The sequence below is a fragment of the Nicotiana sylvestris genome, chromosome 1 (genome assembly GCF_000393655.2).
Source record: "Nicotiana sylvestris chromosome 1, ASM39365v2, whole genome shotgun sequence".
Taxonomy (NCBI): domain Eukaryota; kingdom Viridiplantae; phylum Streptophyta; class Magnoliopsida; order Solanales; family Solanaceae; genus Nicotiana; species Nicotiana sylvestris.
The window spans coordinates 20,061,360-20,068,727 of record NC_091057.1 but is presented as its reverse complement, the minus strand read 5'-3'; the positions used below and the strand labels follow the sequence as shown (position 1 = coordinate 20,068,727).

The 7,368-nt window shown below is 37.9% G+C and overlaps 1 long non-coding RNA gene across 1 annotated transcript; it reads left to right on the top strand.

Moving 5' to 3' along the window:
* Positions 1–5,534: 5,534 nt before the first annotated feature.
* On the top strand, positions 5,535–6,920 carry LOC104230709 (uncharacterized). Its single transcript, XR_011402650.1, has 2 exons — positions 5,535–5,703; positions 6,694–6,920. It is a non-coding gene; the product is annotated as an uncharacterized lncRNA (long non-coding RNA).
* The last annotated feature ends 448 nt before the right edge of the window (positions 6,921–7,368 follow it).

Sequence of the window (7,368 nt, the reverse complement as noted above, 5' to 3'; positions counted from 1 at the left end):
ATTTTCACAAAAGAAAAGTTTGAAATCAGTCACACAATTGAAGGTCAATCAAAGAAGGAAACTCAGCATATAAATAGAGTGCACAAACACTAGACATGCGAGGCCAAACTATTGGTAAAAGGAAACAACATGCAATAATAGCACAAAGTTAGTAGACAACAAACATTCAAAACATGATAGTCACGTAGGTCAAGTTTCATTGACTTAGTAGTAGAGAAAAAGATAGAGTATCAGAAGCATGCAAAGGGTCAAGTGAAAATCCCTTCTGAAAAGCATGGTCGAGTTTCAAAGATAGTAAGAACCTAGAACCAAAGGAATCACATAAAGAAAAGAGATGCTGAAACAAAGGAATTTCAAATCAAGTCGAGCAATTTCACACAAATGAATTGCACAAGCAGTTTCGGAAACTCGAATAAACCCCAAAGAAATTAGGGTTTTCGAAACCAACCGAGTTTAAAGATGATGAACAAATAGATTACACAAATACTTAGCAGACTGCTTTAGAGACTCGAATGAACCCAAAAGAAATTAGGGTTTTCAACACCAATCGAGTCTAGAGATGATAAACAAGTAAATCAAACAACAAATAGCCTCAGAAACTCGAATGAACCCAAAAAATTAGGGTTTTCAACACCAATCGAGTCTAGAGATGATAAACAAGTAAATCAAATAAATACTAGCAAATAGACTCAGAAACCCCAAAATAAATCAGGACTTTTATCATGCAAACTCAGATAGAAGGACAATACGAGCAAACATAGCAAAACATGTCAAAAATCATAGAAAAGTTTTGAAATAACTTAACAAGAAAACCCTAATCGGAAAAGGTAAAGAGTTTTGAAAGCAAAGTTTTAAAAGAAACTTCGAGAAAAAATGCTTAGAAGTTTAAAGCAAACATAGATCTGAAGCAAATAAAAAGAACCTTAGAGATTAGGGTTTCAGAAGAGCCCCAAGTGACGAGAAAGGCCTTGAAAGCCATTGATCTAAGCAGGAGAGTCAAAGGTCTGACTCGAATGGCCATGGCTGGCCAGAGAAAGATCAGAGACGACCGGAGAATAGTCATCGAGCAAAATCTGGACCAAGCCCCTTCATGATCTGGTCATGAGACCACAGAAACGAACACGTAGAAGCCACGGGAGGCTGATATAGGTCTCCGATGACCTTGGAAGGCCATGGATTAGGGCAGATTAGGGTGGCGGCGGCTAGTGTTTGAGGGTGTTGTAGAGAGGATTTGGGAGAGGAGGGTTTTCAGATGTGGCGTGTTGTGAGGAATGAGTTAGGGTGAAGGGGTCGTTTGGGTTAAAAAAGGAAAGGGTGATTATTGGTCGTTGATCTTGAAGGATCAACGGCCTGGATTAAAACGGGTAAGTAGGGCACTCTAATGGGATAGGGTTTGGGTCAGTTCAGATTGCAATTAGGCCGGGGTAATTGGGCTTCAAACTGGGTTCAAATCAGGCTACAATTGAAATAAAATGGGGCTAACATTTAAATAGCCAATTTTCCCTATTTGATTTATAAAAAATAATAAAATAATTTCTGTAAATAAATTAAAGGTGGTAAAATAATTTATAGTATATAATTATCAAATTTAAAATACTGGACTTAATTTTTATAGATATAAACGCAATTAAATCTAAACGATGCTAATATTGCCATTATATGCAATTTAGCTTTTAAAAATACTAAATCAATTTATAAAAATATACAAAAAATATCTTAGATATATTTTAGTATAAATATGATAATCCAATAAACAAATAACCAAAATAATAACTTTAGGAATTATTATTGGATTTTTATGAATAAAATAGGGGAATAAATTGGTTTAAAAATCTTTTAAAAATTAAGGAAAAATGATAAAACATTTAAACATACTTATACATGCATATATATGCTATTTTTAAAGTATTGTCCATATTAAAAATATATAGGGAAAAATTGGGTATCAACAATGGTTGCTATTTGGCTTCCTGTTTTGCTTTCGAACTTGGTCCTTTATTGATGAGAGTGTTAATATTGGAATTACTTCATCGAACGCAAACATCTCCTTTGCAGCGGGTTGTTCCCCGTAAACTGTCTTTATCCCCTCTAGCGTTAGAAATTTTAATACCTGGTGCAGGGTCGAGGGGACGACCCTCATGTTGTGGATCCATGTTTTTTTGAATAGGGCGTTGTATCTCATGTTCCCCTCGATGACATAAAACTTGGTCTCCTGGGTGGTACCAGCAACGTTATTTCTCCTTTAGTAGTTTCGCAAGCCATGTTAAATCCATTTAGCACTCGGGTCGCAGGTACGATCTGGTCCTGTAGGCCGAGTTGTTCTACGACCCTCGATCGAATGATGTTGGCAGAGCTACTTGGATCAATTAGCACACGTTTAACTCGAGTTTTATCCATAAGTACATAGATTACCAGTGCATCATTATAGGTTTGCATGATTCCTTCTGCATCCTCGCCGTTGAAAGATAAAGTCCCTTATAGCAGGTAATCTTGAGACCGTTTTCTCCTTGGGATTAACACTTTGGTGCGTTTCATCATCGGACCTTGAGGAACATCGACTCATCCAATAACATATGGATGACGTGCTGGGCTTCGTCTTGTTCATTTTGTTTGTTGGAGTCCTTGTTTCTGAAGTGATTCTTAGCTCGGTCATCAAAAAATTCTCGAAGATGACCGTTGTTGAACAACCGGGCTACTTCTTCCCTCAATTGTCGACAATCCTCCGTCCCGTGGCCATGTGTGCTATGGTATTTGTAAATTTGGTTGGATCCCTCTATCTTGGATCAGTTTGCAAAGGTCGAGGCCACTTAGTTTTTTTGATACGCCTGATAACCGATACGATGGCAGCTGTATCAACATTAAAGTTGTACTCTGCTAATTGTGGAGCCTCTTTGGGACCGATAGATCTATCGAAGCCGTTCTTGCTCATGAGTCCCCGTGAGCTTTGACCTCGATCATTTATTCTTTCATTACGCGCAGAGTTTCGCCCAGAACCACTGCTCATACGGTCCCCATTATATGGTTGATATCGATCTCTATTCGACCTTGGTTCTCGGTCAATATCCCTCTTGATTCTATCGACGGGTCTGATAGGATAAACGGACCCATAAGGATCCCCAAGTTAATCATCCTCGACCATAATCTTCGACTGATACCGATTGTGCACATCGGCCCAAGTGACAGTTGGGTATTCAATCAAATTCTGCTTCAAATGCTGTGAAGTTACTGAACTTCGAATGTTGAGACCTTGAGTGAAAGCTTGAACAGTACAATCATCGGCGACCGGTGGCAAATCCATCCGTTCCAATTGGAATCGAGATACGAATTCTCTGAGCATCTCGTTGTCCTTCTGCCTTACCTTAAAATGGTCCGACTTCCTGGTTTCAACCTTGATGGCCCCGACATGTGCCTTTACGAAATAATCTGCAAGCATAGCAAATGAGTCAATTGAATTATATGGTAAATTATGGTACCATATCATAGCACCCTTCGACAGGGTCTCTCCTAATTTCTTTAGCAGGACAAATTCGATCTCGTCATCCTTTAGGTCATTCCCTTTGATAGCACAAGTGTAAGAGGTGACGTGCTCGTTCAGATCAATTGTCCCACTAGATTTAGGAATCTCGGGCATGCGTAACTTCATGGGGATTTGCTTCAAAGCCGCACTCGGGGGGAAGGGTTTTTTCACGAACTATTATATATCCAGCCCCTTCAATATTGGCGGTGCCCCGGGATTTGATCGATCCTGGAGTTATAAGTTTCCACCTTCTTGTCGTTTTCGTCGATCTTCTATTCCCCTGACTCGATTCGCTTTGTCAGTTCTTCGATCATCTTCATGATAACAGGATTGGTCTCCGATTCTTTCTCGCTTGATTTCCTTGAGACCGATTAGACCTTGTGTACAATTTCCTGGGATGGATCGAGTGTATGATTCTGGTTTTGAAGCTGCGCTATTGGTGCCTGCTGAGCCTGCAACATTTCGAAGATTGCCCTCAGGACGATCCCGCTATCTTCGCCGCCACGTGCGCTCTGAGCGGCTGATCGAGCATCCCCGTAGATGCTGCCTTCGGGATCGATGATCAAATTTTCGTTGATGGCTACATGTGAACTGACGTCGGTTGGATCTACATCCGGGACTCCATTGAGACCAACTGGGGGTACGTCGTTCCCTGGTGTTATGTTATCATTTTCATCGTGGTGGCCGAAATCATTGTTGATATGTTGGGGTGCTGACTGAGAGTTCGATATTTTTTAGTCCTGTAATCAAAGACACTTCAAAGAGCAAGTGTAAAATAGTGTGTGTCCCGAAAGTTTGTACCAAGTAATCACTATTATCTTTAGCCTCACGGTGGACGCCAAACTGTTTATCCTAAAATCGGATAGCAATTCAATTTATAAGCGGTTTTAAGGACACATGATATAACTTGGTACAAATTAAGAAGAATAAATAGTATTGAAATTGACGATAAAAGAGTAAATGCAAACCACACGAAATGAACAACCTTGGCCCTCGAGTTCAGTCACCCTTAAACTAAAGATATTTCAACTGGCTCATGAACAAAATAACAAGATAATGAAAACTAGAAAATGACAGCATATTGCTTCGTATTGCGTGAGTATGATAGTTTTACAAGTGATTAGACCCCCTTTATATAGTAGGGGAGTCCTACTCTTGATACAATTATATATGAGGTAAGAAATCCCATGATTAGCTAATTAATCGGCCTCTTCTTGATACGTGCTGGGATTTACGCCGTGCTCCTCGCCCAATTGCGCATATTTCGGCTTTCCGTTATTTGGCTCGGTAAGTTTCCCTCGATCTCGCTCGACTTTATCTTGCTCGGCTTGATCTTGGCCGATCTCGATCTTGATCGGTCTCTGGGTCACGAGCTCGACAATCTAATTCTGCACCATGGTTCGATATTACACGAGGTTGAACCTTGGCCTACCACGTTCCGGTCTCGATTAGTCATACAAAAGGGCAAGCCCGATTTTGACCGTGTATATATATATATATTTCTTAAAATATATACAAATATCATATTTGTAATGTGCACCACATAAAATGGGAGTGGGGAACACCCTCCCCCACCCACACATATGTGTGTATCACGTAAATTGAGTGGGGAAAGTATTGTTCTAAAGATGGCCAAACATGTAGCTTATTTGGCGAAACTTCTAAATTAGCTTATTTTGAGAGGTATTTTTTCTCAAAATTACTTTTTTAGAAGTACTTTTAGTGAAACAGTTTGTGTTTGGTTAATTAATTTAAAAAGCAATTCTAAGCAGCAATTAATAAGTGACCAAACTTTTAAAAAAGGTGTTTCTACGCATATTTTATTCAAAAGTATTTAAAAAAATTTTTTGGTGAGAAGTTAATTTTTCTACATTCTCCAAAATTTTTCTACTCAAAAATATATTTATTCTTCAATTTTGTAAAAGTATTTTTTTGAAAGAAAAAAAGTACCTACTGATTTGGAGAAGCACGGCCAAATAGGCTATAAAATCTGTGCTATATTGAAAAACAAAAAAATGTTTTTGGCTCCCAAATTTTTGGCAAAACATGACATTTGTTTGAAAATAGAAAGAGGTTACAAAAGTGCAGAAAAATGGGCAGTACCCAGTAAGCGGATCCTCATTCCTCAGTAGCTCCTGTTAGAAAAGCTCCCAAAAAAACCCAGTGCAAAGTGTTCTTCTTTCTGGGTAAGAATTTCATATTATTATTGTTTTCCCCCTTAAATACATCCATCTTCTGTAGTTTTTTGTTGGCTTTTGATTGACGGGTCTCCGTTTTTTCTTCCATTTAAAATGTCGTGCTTTTGGGTTTTGCTTCTCTTTAGAAGGTTTAATGGTTGAGTCTTGATTTACGTGGATTGATGTGGTTGTTATTATCTTTTCGTTATCAGAATTTCTATGGCAAATGTAGTACAGCGCACAAAGGCGGATCCAAAATTTAAGCTTTTATGAGTTATGGATTCTAGAACAACGAATTTAAGTGCTAGTAACTGAGTTCAAAATTAAAATTTTGTACATATTTAAAGAATTTCAAAATTGTTGGATTCTGCCGAACCTGTATCCTGAAAGCTATCTACCTACACCCCTGTGTGCAGAGGCAGATCCTGGATTTGATCTTTTATCGGTTTGAGTTTGAAATTGTACCACAACCCATTAGATTTAACGATTCAAAATCTATTACTTGTACTTGTTTAGTGAATCTTCTTACGCATATACAATGTCTATGCTAAAGCTATTGAGTTTGGATGAATCCATAACTTGATTCTACATCCACCCTTGACAACATCATGATATGTGCTGGACACAACAACAACAACAACAACACAGTAGAATCCCACTGGTGGGGGAAGGGTAGAGTGTATGAACACCTTACCTCCTGAGTTTTAATCCTGAAGGTGAACTAAGTCTAGTATTTATTTAGAGGGGTAGAGGCGTGCTCCTGTTATCCACAGAGTATCCAAATTGAAAACACCAGATTTCGTGGTTATGAAAAAAATCTGTGGATGATTGGGTACAATTTCCATGATTTTCCATCAACCCACGATTTGGATTTTGGAATAAATGAAGAGATCTCTGAATTAGTGACTTGTGTTTTTTAATTATGTTTGACTAACGTAGTTTTCTAAATGATGAAATTATCATGTCTGATGAGATTCTCAAATTATGTTGAATTGGTAGGCAAAATCTGAAATATGGAAATTAAGTTGGGGTGGAGCGTCATTTGGATGCAAGGCTGCAAATACTCTATGCTTGTTTGTACACAATGGCCCTTTAGTTGAATTTCTGTTTAAGGTTTCAGTATGTCTATTCACTCGGTAAAGTTTAACATGAATATGCAGTTTGTGACTGTAGGAGTGTTACTAATGTGTTCTATTATTTTTGTTCAAATGAAATTCTTTATTTAACCAAAGTGTCAATATACATGTACTAGCTCATTGAACCCTAGAGCTAGATCCTCAAAAATAACCAAAAGAAAACTATGGTAAGTTGGTCTGCTAGAGAAAACAGATCCTGCAAGCAAGGTACTGATTGAAATAAAGAAAAAGAAATCGAATAGACGATGTTACATTTTACTTTCTTGATGATCAGAAAGAACAGGGAAAAAGAAATGGAATGAGTACTCAGCAAAAGTTTTATGCAAGTATGAGATGGTGTTATATGTAATTGATACGGTTTCAATGCCGAAGATTACAATGCATGTCTTTTCTTTTGTGTCTTTACACCTTCTATTTAACATTAGACATTCAATATAGTGGAACATAGTTCACAACGGTAGCAATATAATGAATCAGTCTAGTTTTCCAAAAGAATATTAAGACTATTTCTATTTTGTCTCTACAGTATCTTGTGGAT